General features: G+C 38.7%; 1 long non-coding RNA gene across 4 annotated transcripts in view; it reads left to right on the top strand.

Annotated features, from left to right (window-relative positions):
* The window catches only part of LOC106492016 (uncharacterized), an 80,176-nt gene that overhangs the window by 33,306 nt on the left and 25,593 nt on the right, over positions 1 to 21,277 (top strand). For all 4 annotated transcript variants that reach the window (XR_001293908.2, XR_010884374.1, XR_010884373.1 and 1 more), the window contains exon 3: positions 14,895 to 14,976. This is a non-coding gene — a long non-coding RNA (uncharacterized lncRNA). The remainder of the gene's footprint in view (positions 1 to 14,894; positions 14,977 to 21,277) is intronic.

Raw genomic sequence — 21,277 nt, 5'->3', positions numbered from 1 at the left:
TATGAAGCTCTAAGACGAGTTGTTTTAATAGTACATAATTTTCCCTTTTGAACCTTTTAAAACTTTGCCTAGAGAGGAGTTAATCCTCATGGACTAAAGAACACAATACACATAGGGAAGATGTTTGAATGGTTATTCACTTCCGTAATGTTAATGACATATAAGTAATTGTACAGGCCCCACCCACACAATTAAGACTGCAAAATCAAGCATTCCTAAAGCCAGGTATTGCCAAAATTGAGGTTGCCTACACAATTGTCATTCAGCCCCATTCTATGCAAGCACTGTGATAGTCTTTAGTTCTATAGTTAAAAACTATTTTTTCCCCCAGAGTCTACCCTTTAGTACAGAATTGACTATGTTCAGAGAATGAGGTAGCTGTAGAATATTTAGTCTTCATCATTTAACTAGCGACCTATTTATTGCCCAGCATATGAAGTCTACATGGAATTTTTAATTTCTTCATGGTTTTTCCTAGGGCATTCATTATAAGAGTTTCTGTCAATTCCATTCTCTGAAAGATGAAGCTGCAGGAAAGCTGCAGAAAAGATAATCATGCCATTGAATAAGGTACCATCATGCACCCAACACAAGAGGACTAAATTAGGGATGCTCACAACAACATCAAGAGTTTCATTTTCAAGCATTTCAGCACTTCCTAAATATATTTCATCTGATGATCTGATTTCTGAATATTTCTTGTTTTTTTTTTAATCTTTGAAGATATAAGCCACCATCAGGAACAGGGCTGAATTCTGATATGCCACTACTGCAATCTAATTGAACAAAGCGACTAAAAGGATAACAGGAGATTCATGATAGGGGTTATTCTGTCCCCGAACATATATCCTAGGTCAAAGTGATAGAACAGAAGAAATTCTCAAAGATATTCAGTCTAAATCTCTTTACTTGTCTCCCTCAAATGTCCATTCCCACAGCTCCTAGCAGAATAAAAGCTGTTGTTTTGGTCTAGCCTTGGATCACAGCTTTACAAATGGCTAAGCTGAACCAAAGATTCACTGCTGCTGAAAAGGAGAGTTTGTTCTCCCCTCCGTCCACATCCCTGCTCTGCCATCCTCCTGGCTACATGATGCTACTTTTTGCCCTGTGCTGGCTGTCGCTCTCACTGGATCTTTCCTTGAATTGAATCAGTTTGTTCACTGTCAAAATTCTCGTTGCAGAATTAGTTTTCTGCCAGATCAGTGAATTCAGGCACATCATAGAGATGCCAGTGTTGGCACAAACTGAACTGGCAAAGGAGCATGACCAGGAGTGGAAAGAAGGGGGGAGAAGGGAAATGACATTCCTCTTTCTCAGTCATGAGCTGTTTGGTCAGCCCATCCTTTCTGGTTGAACTGGAGCCTTCGATTTTGCCATTATACAAAGAATGCAAGCAATAGACGGGAAATGGTGAGTTTAAAACAATTTATGCCTCAGCCACACCTGAGCAGAATTCTGTGAGACAGATAAAAGGCATTTCTTCAGCTCCACGTTGCCCTCTCTGCCTGAATTTCAGAGGCTTCCCATAAACAAAGGAAGGACTACAGCTTTCTCCAGAAAGGTCAAAAGACACTTTTACAGTGCAGAACAATCTAAATACAGGGTTACTCCCTGCTGTTCCTGTAATATTTTGCGCAGACTGTGTTATATTCAACCTCTTTCAGCACAGCACTAAGTTCTGCAAAGTCTTCGGTTTCCACAAGGTTTATGGCACCTAGCTAAACTGGTGACACTGTATTGGCAAAGTGATATCACAAATTCAGTCAACATTGTCTGAGACATCAATGTGTAATATCACTTCAGGAAGTACTGTCTTCTGAAGTAGCGTGTTACAGCTCACAGTTTCCAGATTTCTATATCCCCAACTCTGAGTATGAGAGGGATGAATGTATCTTTCATTTCTGTGACTCAGGTGTTTAAACATCTGGTCTCTGATGGGTACCTAGTGATTAGATCAGGGCCTGGCATAAAGCATTTTTGGATTCTCTTTTGATAGTTCCACTGATGTGAGATCTGGGGTGTATTGTTTCACCTAACGTTGCCTCATTTATCTGCCTGCCTACTTCAGAAGGTGGTGTTGCAGAGTTTTATTCATTCATACCGATGGTGTTATTTGATATTTTTATATATTTACATCTGAGGATTTCAGGCAGTGACTTGTACAAGACATTATATTATCTTGTCACTAGTGTCACATAAGCTCATATTTATAGGGATTTATTTCTTGGCCATCTCAGAAGGAAATGATCTTATTACAGACTAATATAGTAGGATCATTATTATGATAGCTGCCCAAAACTTCTCATTTTAAGACCCCTTTTTTGCATTGTCTGTAATTTTGCAGTTTTAACTCTTTGACCTGATTTCTTTCATCCCATGACCCATTTCTTTCATCCTCAGCCTTTTTTTAAATAAAAATTTCTGCCAAAAAAATATTAATTTCCAAGAATACATCTCAAAAGAAAGATGTTATTTTCCTTGTGCTAGATCTTCCATATGAAAACTCTAGCCTAAATGTATTTTTGAGCCGAGACTAGAAATTCAGGGGGAGGGGTTTTGTTTAAGGAATGCATCTTGTCCTTTGAAAATCAGCTATTTAATAAATGTCTGAAAAACTGTAGTTTGCACATGTTCAGCAGAGACTTGCCAGAACTTCATAATGTAAGTCTTCAGAGATTCTGTCTGCAATGAGCACACTAGGTTTCATAAGGCTTTTCTGTAGCAGGAAGGTTACAACCTAAGACTGCTAGTAGTTGTTCATTCAGATCAAGTTGCAGGTCTGTGCAGCAGATTTAAAGTTTCTAGCCTGTTGATATATCCTGTTACTGTCAGTACAGCTACATGGTTGAATTTTCCTTGTTTGCATCTTTAATAAGCTTAAGTAATTTGGTGTAAAAACACTGCTTTAGAAAAAAATCCAGTACAAAAACCATGCAAGGTGAATATTATTATTCCCCTTTTACAGATTTGCATTTGAGGCACAAGAAGTTTAAATCCAAAAGTATCTATTGATTTTGGATATCCAGTGGAGACAAGAAAAATTTAAATTTTCTGAGCACATGGCATAACACAGCTGTAGCTATGTGTTTTCAAACTCCTGCAAATTAGTCTCAGGTCTCAAAGACAGGCACTCAAAGAATGAGGAATGTACAAAATAAAGACAACCTGTGAAAAGAAGAGAGAAAAAAAGTGATCTCTTACAGCCCATATCTTAACTTGTATATATGGGGGAGTAAAGCTAAGATGGCAAAGGGACTTCATGACTGAGGACTGACTTATAGTAACACTCTTTCAAAGCAGTGTTTCTATAAAGCTACCCACCAAGATAAAATTTTATGTGATGTAAACAGACATACTCATACTCCAAAAAAGTATTTGGTCAGTGAGAGATTTATTTCAATATCAGTTTGGTCTTTCTGTGGGTTTTCTCTCTTTGTCATTTAAATAAACAAAGATAGTAAGAAATTATTAGTATATTTTGTATTGAAAAAGTATAACCCCTGTTTACACAGTAATTATTGTAAATGTCTTTATAGCAAAGATGATATATAGATACAGAAATCATACTGCTTTTAAGATAAGATTCAACTTGTCTTCATGATGTATTATACAACAATAAATAGTTGTTATTTCATGAAAACTGAAATCTAACTACGGTAATTACTATTACACTGCGAACTGAGGCGCTGGAAAAAACTAATGACTACTAGAGGTAATGTTAGTCACACAGTTTTAAAAAATAAGCGGAGGAAATAAAATACACAATATTTTCTTTAAAACTATTTAGCCATTCTAACAAACACACATAGCCATTTGTAATTAAGATAAACACAACATCCTTTTAGCATTGCTGTGCTTACAGCTCTTTCAAATAACACATATGGTTTGTACTTTTATCAAGTGTTCTTAGACCCTTTTCTCCTAACTAACCATTGTATGTGTTGTAGTTGAGAAGCAAAACAAGACTAAGTTAAATACACTCTGGCTGCCTTAGCTCAGAATTTCCTTATTTTTATGGATTTATGTTAAATCCCTAAGGTTATTTTAAAATTGTTTTCAGTGTTATTTTATCATTAATCTTATTATCATCCAAAAAAACTAGCTGCAAATGATTGCTTTGAGGATTGGCAAACACGTTTGTACAGCTTGAAACAATTTATTGAAAACATGTTGGTTATATAAGAGAACATGCTGTCTTTAAATTCAGTGTTAGTAAGAAATGCTCGTTTCTTGAATTTCCTTTCTATTTATGGATCCTGAAGACAGGAGAAATACAATTCAAAGTGCGCCTATAGGACACGTACCTTTTACTGTCACCTTATTTTAACCTCAACAGAAGGGATCTTCTAAACACAATTTTGCAATGATTTCCTCAGTAATGACATACAATAGAACGTAAGCCAAGGTAACATATATTTTCAAAATATCTGATCTTTTCGACAGAGGAGAAACCTGTAACCAGTCATGTTGTAAACTAGCGAACATTGATAACGAGAAGGATTACAGTTTGAGTTCAACAGAACTTTTTTTTTTTAGCCAAATACATTTCTGTGAGCATAGTAGTTACAATAAATAAAGATTTATGGCAATGCATTTCCTTGCTTTTTTTCCCCATATATCCACCATTACTAGAATATTTCAATTATTTATAGATTTACATAACCCCCTGAGATAAAGTATTATTATCTTTACTATTTTATAGCTGGAGAGAATGAGCTAAAGAGAAAGTTACAGAGAGCATACCTAGAAGGGCTAAGTATGAACCCCCAGAGTACTGAGTCCGTCTCCGTTCAAACGAGATTAAATTTCCTCTGATTTGGGCAATGTAAGCTCTATAGGTCAGATCTAGTCACTGATCATTATTAGCACGTGAGCTCCACGCTTCCCTCAAGGAGTGCGTTTCATTCCCCCAACCTGTCACCCAGAATACTGTATATCCTATCTTCCCTCTCTGGTGCATGTGGCATATATCTTACTAGAAAAATCTTAGGGGACTTCCTAGGGCTTTCCCCTATTGCCAGCTAAGATAGATTTTTTTTCCTTAAAATTAATGTATCTTTACTTTCCAGGAAAAAAACTCATCTCAAATGCTATTTTTAACTGATACCTGATTCTTAATAACTTATATTTCCCTGTGTGAGGGCTCTGAGACTGTGATTTTCTCATGTAGTTGTCAATCCTGTTTCTTCTACTGTCTTTAGAAGAAGCAAATACACAGGTTTTCCCTCTTCCCCACTATGCTGCTTTCTTGGTCTTCCACTGACTGAGTACCTTGTCATCTGCTTTTCCTAAGAAGGACAGAGAAGCCCAGAGCTTTTCATCACTAGTGGTTTCTTACACTTTCATTAATCTGGGGAAAGGGAAGGAGAAGAAAGGAATAAAAAGAAACTCTGGAGTTTGTAATGTACCTAAGTACCATAAAGTCCCAAAGCTTTCAACAGAAGTTTAGCCCTCACACCGTCTTTCAGGAGGATGAAAGAAATCTCAGTCCTATAAATTTCAATGGCAACATTTTGCTACAACACCTCTTGGTCAAGATTGTCAAAACACAAGTCTCAACTTCTGTAAATCTACCTAACTGGTTAGATACAAAGTTCTGTCTGCATATCTGTCTGCACTTAAAATTCATACAGGAATGAATTTAAATCCATTTTTCTACACTGAAGAGAAGGAAAAGAAGCTTACATGTAGGTAGCTGACTCACTCAGAAATTCAGTTGGAATCCTACCTTTCTGGCTTGCTTCCCCTTGTTTCAAGTTCACAAAGGCTAGACCCAAAAGTTCAGCAGTCCAGCTTGACTCACCTACATTGAATCTTTTTTAATATCCAGTTTTGAATGAGAAGAGTGATACATGTGCTTAGGCATTCAGAATAGCTTCCTTCTAAAATTAAATATAGCTGTCTTTTGAAAAATTGAATCTTTGGAAACATTTTACATAAAAAGATTCCACAGACCACAAGTATGCATAGCTTATAATCACAGTCAGACTTCAAAGATCTATCCTTTACACCCACATCAGGGTCTTTTTTATTGCAATTGTTTTCTAAATACCTAATTGCGTACTAAGCATTACATGAGCAATTTACACTTTCTCCTTTGTTCTTCATGGGACAACTGGCACAATACTGAGAGCACGACTACCAGTCTAACAGACAACTACACAGTTTTGGTCAGGTCACTTCATTTGAGCGTCCCAGGCATGTTAGGTGTGTATAGTAACTTCTCTCCTGCATCACAGCGCTGTGAAGGTTAGTTAAATAACATTTACCATGTTCAGCATAGGGTCTAATTCAGCAATTCCTGCCAAGTAACCATTCCCTGCTTATGTTGATCACAGATAGTTTATTGATATTTTTTGCCAATGCTATAACTCCAAAAAGCAGAGATTTTGTATGGAAAGTCTATGACCATTAGCAAAAATGCTACAGCTCGACTTGAATGTTTGCTTATGTATTACTTCTTGTTCCCCAGTAAGAACTGTAGACACAAGTGCCTGTATGTTTGTTTGCATGAGTGCCTTAAAACAAAAGTCAGCTTTTTGTAGTTGTATTTGTACTCTGCTGGAGTCTCCGTTCTTCTTGTCCTTAGCAGCACGTCTGTTTCCACTGCGGCTGCCAAGGGAGGGGTCTGCACACTCCTAACTTTCCTCCACCTACTTGCATTTCATTGTGAAGTGATTTTGAATTAAACATTATGGGTGCCACATCTCTGAATATAAATTGATCCAGACAGGTAAGAGATTTCTAAAAGATAATACTGGTTTTATATTTCTGGTGTTTTAAATGTTTTTCAGTCTCTTCTGCTGAACTCACTAAGAAAGAATTCAAAAAAAACTATTATAGAGCCTAAGAAAACCTTCAGCTACTTATAATTAAATTACTCCTCTAAAAGACAATAAGAGAAGGATTATGATAACAAGATTATCAAAAAGCAAATGTTTACTGGCACTCTCAGTAGATCACTCTTATCTTGAGATAATCCAAGATAATTTTCTTATATAATGATAAAATGTTAAAGATCAGTGGTCACCTTTTCATGAATTATCAGGTAGTATGTCTGATCAGTGACTTGCTTTTCATTCCAACACAATTTACTCTGCAACATATTTTAGTTTGGCAATATATAATCTAGGCCCACAAAAACAACTGATTGAAATTATTCACTAACAGGTAAGTAGAGAATTTACTTTACAATCAACTCATTAGGTCAACATTATTCACTGACATGCAGTTACATTGATATGGGCACTAAAAATAGTTCACCTAGATTCTTCTTTAGGGTCATGCCTGGAAACTTGCTGTAGCCATTTCAATTCTATGAGCTTTACATTTTCCCAGAAAGGAATCAGTCTGTCCTTCCCTCCTCTAGTCCCTTCATTGACAGAAGAAGCTTAGGGAGTCTGACCTCCTATATCAGTGATCTAAATTAGGCAAAGTGAGTCCTTTTATTCCTTTCAGAGTCCCAATTTCTGTTTTACAGTTACGGTAATTTATTTAAAACACTTATATGAAGCCAACCTATTGCTGTAAACACTCAATATAAAATAGAGCCAATTACATTCCATTGACAAAAGTTTTTTTTCTCTCTCTATCAACCAATCTCCCAAATTATTATCTATAAAGTATGCTATAAAATATGCATATTTTGCAAGTTTTATAAATTTATCTCATTTTTTTAAGATACTGTGGCTTTGTTTACTTTATAATTCTTTGTGCCTTCAGTATGTATGTCTATGGCTGTACAATTAGCATGGGTGACTTTCCCAAAGCATTATGCTAGGTGATTTTGGCTTCTATTCCAGGAGCTGCATCTGTGTATCTAGCTATCTTCCTTCTCATTTCTTCATTCTCTAACCTAATTCATGCCAAGTCCTCTTTTTCCTCACCCTGAGAGCACGTTAACTCAATCCATACACCTAGTTTGCAACATTAGGATCCATCTCTACATTAGCTTTATACCTCTCACAGCTACTGCTGTCTTGTTCCAGTTTTATGCTTCAAAAAATATCATACTGAGGTTTTTATTCTCACCATCTCCTAAAACGTGCAAATAAAAGGAAATGACAACCCTGGAGGTACAATCCTCAGCACACAGTTTCCAACAATGCTCTGAGATACTGAGATGAGGGCAGGGTGCGTGTGCATGTGTGTGCAATAAAAGCCTGCTACGCTGAAGGGTGCATACAATCATCCAAGTGTATCCTAGGATAGGGGACTGAGAGCCTAAACAAAATAACTAGGCATTCCCAGGTTGACTCAGAATGTAATAAAGCAGTTCACCCCTACTATAAGCAAGCAATCCAAGCGTTTCTAACACCTAGATAGCTGACAGCCAGACAGACCGAAGTGTCCAGAGAAAGGAAACACCTTAAATAGACTGAAATGCTCAAGGATTTTTGCTGAATAACAAGTACTGCCAGAACAACACTGTCCTTATTAGCAGCCTTAGCTCTTTTATTTACTGTATAAAGAATCCTCTAGGGCTCAGTGTGGTTTCAGAAACTTGCATGCTATACAAATGTGCAGAGCCTCCTTCCCTGAAGCCACGTCACCAGGCACTAGAGATGAGCAACCCAAAAATAATATTTTAGAGAGATCACTGCCAATCCACCCTTCATGTGAACAGTTTTCTCACTAGCTCGCTTTGAGGTATTAAAAGTTATGATATCAAAACCCTCTGGGCAATCTTTCCCTCCTGGTAGTGTTTGCTTGTATTTTCACTAATTTTAGTCTGCTGTGATGTCCTCTATCACTTACCACGCTGTTGCAGAGTTTTGCTTTTGATTAGTTCACTTTGCCATATTGTTCCTGGGCTATAGCTTTTTATAAATCTGCAGTTTTCCTCTTGCAGCCCTTCAGAACAGGCTATTCTATTTCTTCTGGTCACTTTTTTCTCCCCAAAAAACATATCTGGGCAAAAAAGTCCCTTCCCTGTGTCAATCATTTCTAACTGGGTACTTCCTCTTGTGCTTGTTTCCCTGAAGTACTGTCCAGAGAAGAAATACTGCTTCCTATTTTCAGAAGACAAGAAACCCGAACCCACCCTTTGTCCTCACTCTCCTCCCTTCCCGTTAGCCAAACAGATCTGTGACTTTCCTGCTTCTGCTAACAGAAATGAGTAACACTTCGTTGTATGTTTGGTAACAGCCCTCTTGCTTCTACTCCAGAGGCAAATCCTGCACTAGGTTTGGGGATCGTCCATCACAGTTATTGCATGCTAGTGGAGGAAATCTGGGAGGCTGAGGACACTAGTTGAGGCCCTACAGTACTTTTTGCAAAGAAGGAATTACCCCATCATCATGCTTACCATTTATTCTGTCATTAGAGCAAGCCCTGAGAAACATGTTTTATGTTAGATCTGGATGGGTGGGTGAAAGTTCCTCAAATCAGAGATGATGACAAAAGCTGTAGCTTAGGGAGAAATTTGCTGGAACGAATATGTATAGCAAGCAGTGTGCATTAGCCATGAGTAGCTGAGCTAAAATAGCCCTCAGCTCTAGTGGTGTTGAGTGGAAAGAGGATTGCTGAACTTACAGTGCTGGGATAAATATAACAGCTGGGACAGCAAGTGTAAAACAAGGCAATAGAGTAACTGTAGAGAGACCAGTTTTAGTCTTTAAAATGCAATGCTCCCTTACTCCCCAAACACCCAGTAAAACCTTAATCAACCATCATTCAGAACAGTAAGAGATCCAGGGTGCCAAGCTTTTCCAGAAGACCTGAGACTGTCTGCATGCAGTCTCCCAATACTTGTTGGAGCATCACAAACTTCTCTCCTTTCAGACAAACACTGCTGGCTGCACAACTCTGGTATAGCCTTAAACTTGAATAAATATCAAAATACAGTAAGAGGAGGTGGGAGAAAGAGCTTTATTACATGTGAACACGGATCAAAACAATTTTCTATGCCTGTAGGGGTTTGAGAAAAAAATAAAACCATAACTTTCAATAAGATGTAATTGATGAATGATTTATGGGCTATTTGTGTAGAAGTACTAAGCACGATAAAGTCTCATCTTGATAAATCAGTTCAAATTCCACTAGTGACATTAATAAATCAGGAGCAGGCCAGTTCCATTTTTAATATTATTATGGTGCTTTCTGTCTGCTAATGCAAGTTTTAACATCTTCTTCACACATTAGTATGAGGCAAAGATAGATGTATCTCCTTAGTGAATTAATTAGCAGAGTTTGGTATCCTTCATCTAAGAGGCAGGACACTTCCCCACTCTTTCACCCACTCCTTTAGCCTTCTGAAGGGAATGTGTATAATACATGGAAAAGCAAGTGTATAACATCATGATAAAACTGAGCCAAATTAAAATGCCAGCCCTTCTAGAAATGGAAGGTTTTCCTCTCCCCTTCTGCAATAGCCTGTTCTCAACCCCTCTTCCCTTCACACCCAGTTGTGCAGGTCACTCCCCTCCCTTGGGCTGACACCAGCACTTGTCCAATTGCAAAGTAGATTGATTCAATTTACTATCCCAACAGACCTTAAAAGAAAGAAAAAGAAAAAACCACACACACACAGAACAAAAGAAAAAACACATTTGTTTTGAAAGAAAGCCAGAATATCTGTGGGAATATTCAGCCAGAATAGAAAGGCACTATTATTTTAGTGCTTTAAATTGACTCTAAATGCAGTCAGATGAATGCCAAAGCCAACTCAAGGTAAGTGGAGAGGATGGTATCTCTCTCTTCTGATAGATGCAAGTTTGGCTCATGCTGTATCTAAAACATTATCTTAAGACTCTAGAACACATTTGTGGTCTTGAGAACCATTAACACTATCAGTTAGTCTGATTTTTAATTTCAATTAGTCTGATTCCAACACACAAGTTATTTTCCACATGTATTCTCTGTGCTGGTCAGCACTGATCTGCAGAAACAGCTGTGCATTGTATTACTTTTAACATCTATTAGACATTTTTAAAACATTTAAGTAGTACTTATAATAAAAAGCATCTTGAAGATGACACAAGAATTAAATATTTTTCATGACATAATGACAAGCCTATGTCTTCTGAAACAGAAGTGGGTCTTGGTCAGCGTGCAGACCCCACTCCTTGTCACTTATTTCTGAGAATATGTGACTGAGATAGAGACAGAGTACAGATAAAGTCCAAGTACAAATGGCTTCTACAGACTCAGAGATAATTTTGAAGAGAAAGAGGGCTGAGAAACCTACTGAAAGATACACTGTGGAATTTAGAAAACTTAATACAAGTACTGGCATGCTAGCCTGAGTGGCTGTTTGTTTGAAAAAAAATACAGGAAAGTTTCAACCTAAAAAAAATAAGTTTCTACACAGTTATGAACTATTATTTGGTATTGATTTTGCCATTACAACTGATTTTATACACAGATAACTAAGAGCTCCTAAAAACTATGCCTAAAGCTGTATTGGACAAGCACTGCAGTACACATGGTCCCCTCCCCACTCTGCAGAGTTTACAAAGAGAGGAAACAAAGAGATCATGAGACGGTCCTAAAAAAAACCCAACTGCACAACCTTCTGTAAACTGCATATTTTAGCCCCAAATCTAAAACTGCTCATTAAACTGAACACTTACGAATTTCCTATCTCTGCGTTAATCAAATATGAACTAGACTAAGGAATGAGATGATATAGTATGAAGCTTTATTCCCACATGTTTAATCTTCCCAGAGAATTCACAAATGGTTGAGGCATAACCAAGTTTTGCAGGTGTTTATATGCTTAGGTTCCTACTTGGCAACCACCACCACAGCCTCTGAGCGCCTTGCAAGAGCTAAAAACAACACCATCAATCACCTTTCCTCCTTCCTTATAGCGGGTAGGCATAAATTATTTATGTGATTGGGCTGGAGGGGAGGGAAACAGGAGCAGGGCAACTGAGGAAAGCTCACTGGAAGAATTTAACATTTAATGCCAAATGTTCAGAGACCAGTAGTCACTCTTACCTCTTCCGACACGAAGTTCCAAAGTGAAGATCCAACTCCTACATATATTCTGGCTCCTATAGGAAAGTCTTTTGTGTTTTTTGCACAGCTCTGTGGCCACAGTGCAATGCAACCACTGCAGAAAGTCATAGTCATGGAAGGACAAACATCACCGCACACTGCTGGGTGCTAATCCTGCAGAGGGCATGAAATAGCAGGACACAATGTATGCAAAGGGGACCTAGTCAGCATGTGGGACATCAGTACTGTGATCTTGGAGTGACCTGGGTTGCTAGGCAGGCAGTCTAGAGCAGGTTTGGACCAGATGAGGTTTTTCAGGGTGTGATCCTGGTTTGGGCCTGGCTGTCTCAAGTGCATGGATCACTGTGGAGGATAGGATGAGACACAAACTCCTAACCAGAAGCAGATGGTAACATTTATTATTGTGGCTCTTTAGCACTCACAGAACTGTGGGGGTCTAAAGTGTCTGAATGCCATAGGCTGACAGCATCTCTTGACAGTGGGGGATGTTACATAGGAGGCAAGGTTCTCCCAAGCACACTCTTCCGGCCAGAAATCTAGCTCAGCTTTTGCCCACTGCTGGTATTTCAGGAGTTCCCAAATAAGCAGCAATAATATTTAAGTAATTTTTGTTACATGGTAATCTTCTTTGGTGAAGCATGAGGAAGAAAGGATATTCTCTAATTCAATTATGACCACTTTGTTTCATTACTGTTATGGCTAGTAACAATTTACCCCATGTTTTGTGACATAAAACCCTGTACAGCTTAGTCTGACTACATATGTGAACTGGGCATTTTAGTAATTATCACTAGGAGTCTTCTTCCCTGCTTTGCTGCTTCTCCCCAAAAGAGATTTAAAACAGGAAAGATCTTATTTTATATTTGAACATGGGAAAAAATATGCTTGGTCACCAACTGTTTTAGAAAACAATAAAGGTAAAATCATGAGGTTGCTTTATCATACAGCCTGGTTCCTTTATCATGTAGCCTACACATTCTTCAGTGGCTGTGGAAATCACTTAGCACTTCTTAACTCAGTTTTAAAGAGTGTTAATCTCTTTCACCCTTGCAAAGATTTCTGTTATTATTTAATGAAAGCTATCAGTAAAAACAATGCAGTGGGAAAATACCAGGCTCAGTTGGAGTTGGCTAGCACTAGACATAACTGAGAAAGTTACTCCCACAGTGGGTTCCAGCTAAGATATGCTAGTTATGTGTTCTTATTTTATCTTCATTGTAAATTGGAGTCTTGATTTTTCCCCCATACAAGGTTATTGAGCTAATGAAGTGCAAAAGGTATTTTGCAACTGATAAAGGCAAAAAGGTGGTAAGGGGCACGGTGAGAAGGTTGTTACTGTTCCTTTAAGCTAATCAGCAAGGGCTAAGCTTAGTTTGTATCTTTAGATGAACACTTACCTTGAGAAATGGGAAGTCAAGTGCTTTATACATGTAAGGCACTGTCCCTTGTCACAGGTAGTTCGGTGGTAACCCTACTTCAGGGCAGGTGAGGACCTGGACAAGGAAGACCACCACGTCAGCAGAACAACACAAAAGCCTAGCCCCTACTCCGTTTCAACCATACCTCCATTCACCCCCTCCCTAGCCATTTGCGAAGCAATTGTATTGGCTTTGTCAGCTAACTCACAGTGATAAATCCTTTTTTAGTGTACAGCTATATTTTCTAAATACAGCCCAGTATTTCTGACTCATCAGAAACTGTAATAGCCATAAGCTATTACATCCCAAGTGAATAGCATCACACCTGTGACTGATTTGGCCTCACTTTTTCACTTGCTATAGGAGAGGTGGATTGAAATGAACAAGTTCAGCTCCCTAACATCTGCTGAACAAATGCTCACATAAATCAGCATTCAGAATATAGTATATCTGCCGCACCCTGAATAGCAACAGTCATGCAAGATGAAGACGGGTAAAATCCTGGACTTACTGAAGTAAATGGCAAGACGCCCATTAATTTCAGGCAGACCAGTATGTTAATGCAGATTGTTACCACATGGAAGATTTTAGAGCCCAATTGACAAATGCAGTTAAAAGTAAAAAAAGAACTGGTGTGATAGCTGCATAAATTAATTGCATTCATATTATCAAAAACAAATGCACAAAATGAATGCATCTCTCAGCAATAGCTATCACTACTCTTATTTTAAAAGTTGTCTATTTCGCTTAGAAAAAACTGAAATTCTTCTAACCCATAAACAGATTCTTGCCTGTGCAAGCAGATTTTCCATACCAAATTGACTTTTAAACATGGAAAGATGAGATTTTTAATGATGTAAGTCACATAGTTTAATTAGATAATGTTTAGTTTGAACAGTGTGCTGGAATGGAACATGCTGGCTGACCACTTCCTGAGAGCAGTATACCAATTTTAGCTAGAAATGGTTTATTATTAGTTAAGGACTTCAAATGAATTAAGATCTTTTTAACCAAGTATTTTTCTAACCTGAGCAATGAAATGTATGTTAGCTCTGATTTAGAGAATACAGTATTTCATCTGTGCTTAGATCTTTTTCCCCATATGTGTTGAACAGAATCCTTTCCATTATGAGTTAACTAGCAAGGATAAAAATTGGGAGTTGTGAGTATGTCAGAGATAATACTGTGGTCCCGTAAACCAAGTTCAAACCAAACATCCTCTGATATGACAAGTCTAGAGGTAACACTATGTGTTCATGCTGAGCTTCACAGTGTGGCTGTTGCTTTTTCCTTTAAGTCCTTACAAATAATGTAATAGTTAAAGATATTGCCTCTAGACAGTTATTAGTCTTACAGTCTTCCAAGACTGAGATGAATTGCTGTAATTCATGCTTCTCAGTGTGATTTTTTCAGATTGCCTGTACATTTGGGAAGATTAATTTGCACTGGTCACATTATTACAATTCTTCTATAACCCTAAGGGAGAATTAAAACACCTTTTTCCTCCTACAGGCACCATCTTCATCCTCCAGAAGTAAGCTAACAGTTCACTGAGGTATTACCAGCCAACTCAGCTGGACTGCTGGACATCATGGTAAGAAATGTTTCACCCAAGATGTGAATTTACAATACTCTTCCAAAATTATTTTGAAACTGTTATTAGGGGTCTGTGTTTATATGCTCTCAGTGGCTCCATTTAATTTTCTCAAAAACTGAGTAAAGAGATTATTATTTTTAAACTGCTGGCCACAAACTCCCTTTGACATCTCAAAGGCAAGTTACGGTCTCTCACTTGTGCTACATCATCCATGAAGATTCTAAATTTCAACCTCAGTAAATTATCTCATGTCCAGATCAGCTGTCCTGGCTCTGAAGCAAAGGCAGACATCAAAAAATTATTACTAAAAGTGCCTTGCTGGAACATCAACAGATCAGATGCTGCCTACATACCACGAGGCAAGAAGAATCTTGATTATACCAGTGATCTCCCCAAGATTTTTAAGATACTTATTGTATCAGCAGCCAATCTTTTATCCTGACCCAGTGCTGTCCTCAGCCATTCAAAGAGGCATGCTGATCAGCTTCCAAATTAAAGGCCTTCACTTAGGTAAAGGAGACACTTAAGCACTGCTGCCCCTCCAAACTGGGTAAATAGTAGTTTAGCAGTTCTTGTAGACTTGTTTTTACATTCTCCTCCCTGCCACCGCTCTACTTAGTAGAGCTTCAACCATGCACTGACTTACAAAAAAAACCACAGTCCAAAACCCAACCCAATGTTCCACAGCACAGAATTATAAGACAACACTGAATAATTTGATGGGAATGTCATCTGAAAGATAGCAGTGTCATTAGTGCTCTCTACTGGATAAACACATAATTACTCCAAAATGGATATAAACACATCAGGGACTTGCTGGTGTAAAAATAAATGTATTTATATTATAGGACTTAGACTACATTTATAAAAGCTTGTGCTACTCAGTGCAACTTAAACCTTACTTTGAGATAAAACAAATGATGTACAGAACTCCTTGAAAACAAAACAGCTGAAGTTGCAACTCTGAGATCTAAAGTAGGTCAATTAAGAGAAAAAACAGTCGAGACTAAAGAAATATTTGAATCAAGGTAGTTTGAATCGTAAGTATTCCTTCCTGTTCTTCACATACTTCACACACACACACACACACACACACACAGTGCTACTTCTGCAGATTAATTCATGGCTAACAACTGTGAAATTCAATTTCAGAAATTTCTTTTGCATTTGGGCCAAATCTTGTCCTGAAAAATACTGGTGCATTTAGAAGTCAGAAAATAATTTTCTTTCTCATCACTTTTTATACCCTACAAATATGGAGCAAGTTTCTACTTGACAGTCAGACTAGTATGCTAAAGGGTGCCGCTTAGCTCACTATGACTTTCAGCTGGAGAAAAGTGGATCGACCCTGTTGTTACCCCCCACAGCAGTGCCTATGGTTGCATCTGAGAAGAGCCATAACTTGCCACTCCCTCCAGCCAGCCCTGAGTCACCAAAGCCCCACTACCAGCAGAAAGACTGCACTGCCCTGTGGTTCAGTATTACTTAGAGCCAAATACAGAATACTCACTTTGGCATTGGAGTGCTGATGGTTCAAGCACCTGCAACCACGAGCCTTTGCACACACACACACAAAAAAAGTAGTGATTGGCCTTTGTGAGAACCTCTTAATAGTGCAATTCCCTACAAATATCTGAAGCACGCCTACCCCTATACTACTTCCTTCTACCAGTGGGCACACATATTTCTTAGCAGGGGTTCTTAACAAGTGGTTGAGCAAAAAATCTGTACTGTAACTGCTACTTGCCTGAACGTTTACATGCAAAACAGAGGCTTTACAGCAAGCTGTGTCAGAATTACATAGGTGCAATAGCTCACCTTTAGTTTTTAATTGTATTTTTGTTATCCCATGTTTCAGTTGCATTCATAAATTAATCAAGTTTATTACAGTCGCATTCAAAAGCCAACCAAGAATGAAACACCATTATATACAGCCCTGTACTAACAGGCATGCAGGAGATAGTCTAACACTAAACTCTTCAGGACACAGAGTAAACAAGGCAGCTGCAAGGCACACTGTGGGAAAAAGGGATGGGAGGAAGGAAGATACCACAAACTAGTGAAGCTGTAGCAGAAAACATAAGTATCATGATTATTTATTCCACTGGATTTGTTTAGGGGGGGAATGAAATAAAAGAAAGAGCTGCCAGATGGACAGGGCAGAAGAGACAATGGACAGCTGGGAAGGGGAGAATTGGTGAAAACCACTAATAAACATAGGACTGCTGAGAAAGCTGTCAAAGTCACTATTTTCCCTGCTTGGTGATATTGCATTTTCTCTTACCCAGCGAGTCTCTGGCTGCACCCCCTCAATTCTTCATAAAGGCCATTTAAAGCAGGAGGGGAGTGAAGAGAATAATCTGGCTGAGTCCTGGTGATCTCAAAAACATCATCTCTCCTGAAAAATTCTGGGGCCAGGAAGTTTCAAGGAAGATAGCATCTACCATCCTGGCCTCATTTTAACCTCTTCCCTCCACTGTTTCATTCACCGTGTATTAACTTTCTTCTTAACAGGATACCTACTGCATCAGATTGGACTAATTTTTATTTTATCTACACACACACACACACACACACACACACACACACACACAGAGAGAGAGAGAGAGAGAGACAGAGAGGCAGGTGGGTGCGCACCAGCCTACACTTCACCCTTAAAAAAGGAGGAAAATATTCAGCTAGAGAAGTGAGTTATTTGGAAAAAATTAAATAGCTATTTCCAACAGTGATTGTTCCAGTTAAAAAGACAAACCCCAAAATATTTACTTCTGTCCAAACACAAATTTGCTTCAATGTGGAGCTCACAAACAGAAGCTTGGGCATTAGTTTAGCCCAAATAATAATGAAAACACAAATAGGTCACGATTACATTGACTGAAAGATTGATTCACTTTTTTCCCCACACGGTTTTTCTCTTTGTATACATGACATCTGTAGTTGGTGCTGTTTTGCTTAACCATCTTCTCTTTGCTCGCAAAAGGAATAGGAAATCCACAGTTTTGCATATCCACATGCTCTGAAGCTCTTGCTCACATTTATTTCTAGCTTCTCCCTTCCCTTTTTTGAAGTCCTCTGGTCGTTCTCCTTTTATCAACTCCTCTCCATACCTGAGCATTCATGTCCAGAATGTGAGCTGGGGATGCGAAATAGCTGCTACTCTGTAGCTCATCCCAGTCTCTCAGCTCAACCTGTCCTTAGCACCCAAAGGGGACCACCTAAGGTGCAGATGAGCTGACTTCACATTTCAAAGCAGCCTCGTCTCATAAGCAGTTACAAACTTACTTAATGTTTATCTGAACTTGTGTCCTACACTGGTCCTACTACTTCCTCTGATTCATACTGCTTATTATCCTCACACACATCTTTATTCACATCAATCCCCAACTGCAAAATAGAGCAGACAAACCTGAATATGCCTGATGAAACCATTCACATAGTTGCTGTTTATACTGCAGCCAATTCCTTTCCCTAATTCATTCTGTGTGGCTGCTTCTTTCATGGTCTTATCAATAGGAGACACCTTGCAGCCCTGGGATTTTGCAGCACAGCAACCATCTAGCAGCTTCTACTGAAGCCAAAGCATTTATTTTTTAAAAAAAATTGTGATTAAGTCCTCTGTTATACTAAAGCTTGATCTGTCCTCTACCTTGGCAGTTAGCAGGTTCAAGTTAGTTAAAGTGAAATTGAGACAGCTCAGGTCAGGAATAATACTTCAATTAGCCTGAATAGGTCTTGGATGAAGGGAGGTTCCCACGATTTTATCCTCACACACAGTACCAAGCTTAGTCCTGAGACCACATAAAGGCATCCGTTACTAATGCCAGAGGGAGGTGTGGGCAGCCAAGCAGAAGAGACTCGACTTCATAATACACATTCTAAGGGCAGCCCAAACTTTTCCCTTCTCTCCCACACAATTCACCACACAGGAGTAATTTACAGCTTATTAGCCAGCCTGTTAATTGTTTGAGTTTCTTAAGTATTCTTGTACTTTCCACCCCTCTCCCCCCTCAAAAAAAAAAAAAAAAAAAAAAAAAAAAAAAAAAGAGGCTTTTCTCAACTTGCAGTCTGAGGAAGCTTGAAAAAAGTTGAAAACAGTCTCCAGGAACCTTGTCTTTACTTACAGGGGGCCTGAACGTTTCTGTGCTGTAATATTTATGCTAACTTACTCCCATTTTGATTGTGGACTGCTGCGTTTTAACCAGTGATGACATTCTTTAGTAACTTCACAAGCTGAAGATTATTTGATCTTCTTTGCAGATTTAAGTAACATTCTTGACGCAATGAACAACTCTGGCAGACACTTAACCAAAAAATCCACCAACCATAACCCTCCCACCCCCTCAGACTTACAGATTTTTCTTCCTCTCCACTAAGAATGCAAACCAATATGCTCTACAGTGCATGAGTACTATGCTCTCATTTGGGGTTCAGCTATGAGTAAAGTTGTTTCAATTTGAATTTGATGAACATTTTACAATAATGGTTTGGATTAAACTTTGATTCAATTAAATAACCCCCTTCAAATAAGATTGTTATACCCTCCCCCCATAGGAGGAGTAAAGTAAACATTGCTAACAGGAATTGAGAAGTTAACTCAAATGAAATAGTCATATTACAATGATTAGAATGAAATTCAGCTACTGCCAACACTTGATTCTCCAGACCTATTTGGCTCAATAGATATCACTTCTACTTACTTTCCATGTTTTGTGTGTGCTCTTTAAAACTGAAATACAGATATGTCTTCTAGAGCTAGAGGACAAACTACTGAAAAAAAATGCTACCGCTATATTTTGCTAGAACACCTATCTTTCAACTCAGATAAAGGACATAAAAACTTAGGTACTTTCAGATATTTTGAGGCATTAAAAATATTTTTTCTTCTTTATGCAGCCCAGCACATCTATAGTAAACTACTCATTTGCCCCATCCTTTTTTTTTTTTTTTTCCAAAATGCTTTAAATATTTATGCCAATGTATAACAAGGAATTTTAAGAATACACATACTGCAAAAATGAACTCGAAATTTTATAATCTGTAGTTCAGTAGAACAAGTATCATGAAAAACACATCAAGAAAGTTAAATAACATTCTTTTAAGGAGTCGAGCACTAAATATTTTAATTCTTTAGAGAACACTTGAGAAGGGACGGGTCAGTTGAAAAATGATACTAACCTTCAAAGCCAAGTACTAACACAGTCCTGCGTCTGGTGAGGGATACGTCCTCCCCTCAAAACTGGAATGGCTTTGCATCTCTGCAAACCACAAGGCTGACAGCTCTTTTTACATCATTTAATGCACATTGTAGGAAAACATGGTGTAGCAAAGTTAATAGCACTTCTGTCATTAAATTTTACAAGACTTCAGAATAAAAACAGATCCAAAACATGGTCAAGCAGTACGGTGTCTTAACGGCAATAGTCTATGTTCACTAAATAGAAGAAAGAACAGCTATGAACAGGTCAATTAAGATGCTTTTCATATCAAGTTAAAACAGTTTGTAAGACTACAGCCTAGAGGATGCTCTATGATACAATAGCTGCTAGCCCAGTCATGTATCCTGTTTGCTGAATTAAATTTTTAACCTCAAAGTCTGAAGTACTCTCCTCAGCAGCATATTTCAATATGCCTATTGAGACCTTTTCCTAAGCAAGCAGATACACAGTGGGAATGTTAAAAGGACGAGAGTTTGATAACAAAGCATTGCTGATAGAATTTGGTGAGTGTAGTTACACTGAAGTTAAAGTTTTGTGGTGGATACACATGAAATTATCATCAAAAACATATATGCCTGCTAAATTTGATTGGAGCCATCCTTTCCCTTTTGCAGTGCGGTAGTCTTGCCCAGTCTTGCCCTGGCACTTCTTCACTGCCCCCACTTCCCCCACACCAGCTCCTGCGCAGCCCCACTGCCTCCACATGCCGCTTGCCACAGGTGCTGGTCTCTGCCAGTGCTGCGTGGGGCCCCGAATTACCTGCTCTGCACCTGGGGGCATCACTGAGGGGGCAGGCGATGGGACATGGTAGAGCCCCGCTTGCGCTAGCACCTGAACAATGGGGTACAACGCAGCAGGCGCTGCTCACCTCAGACTCCTCCTGTGGCCATCCCCGCAGCTAGTGCTGCCCAGGCCGGGCATGGTGGCCTCTGAAGCAGTGTCCCGGCACCAGCCACCTCTGGCCACTCACAGATGATGCTGAGGGTCCCAAATGGTCCCCCTGCAAGGCACAGTTCATGGGAGGCAGTTGCTCTTTCCACTCTCTAGGGCAAACACCCAGCAACCAGCTCACCATTTCGGTG

Source organism: Apteryx mantelli, chromosome 5 (assembly GCF_036417845.1).
Source record: "Apteryx mantelli isolate bAptMan1 chromosome 5, bAptMan1.hap1, whole genome shotgun sequence".
In the NCBI taxonomy this organism is placed as follows: domain Eukaryota; kingdom Metazoa; phylum Chordata; class Aves; order Apterygiformes; family Apterygidae; genus Apteryx; species Apteryx mantelli.
Note: the sequence above shows the minus strand (reverse complement) of the source record. Positions and strands in the feature narration are given on the sequence as shown.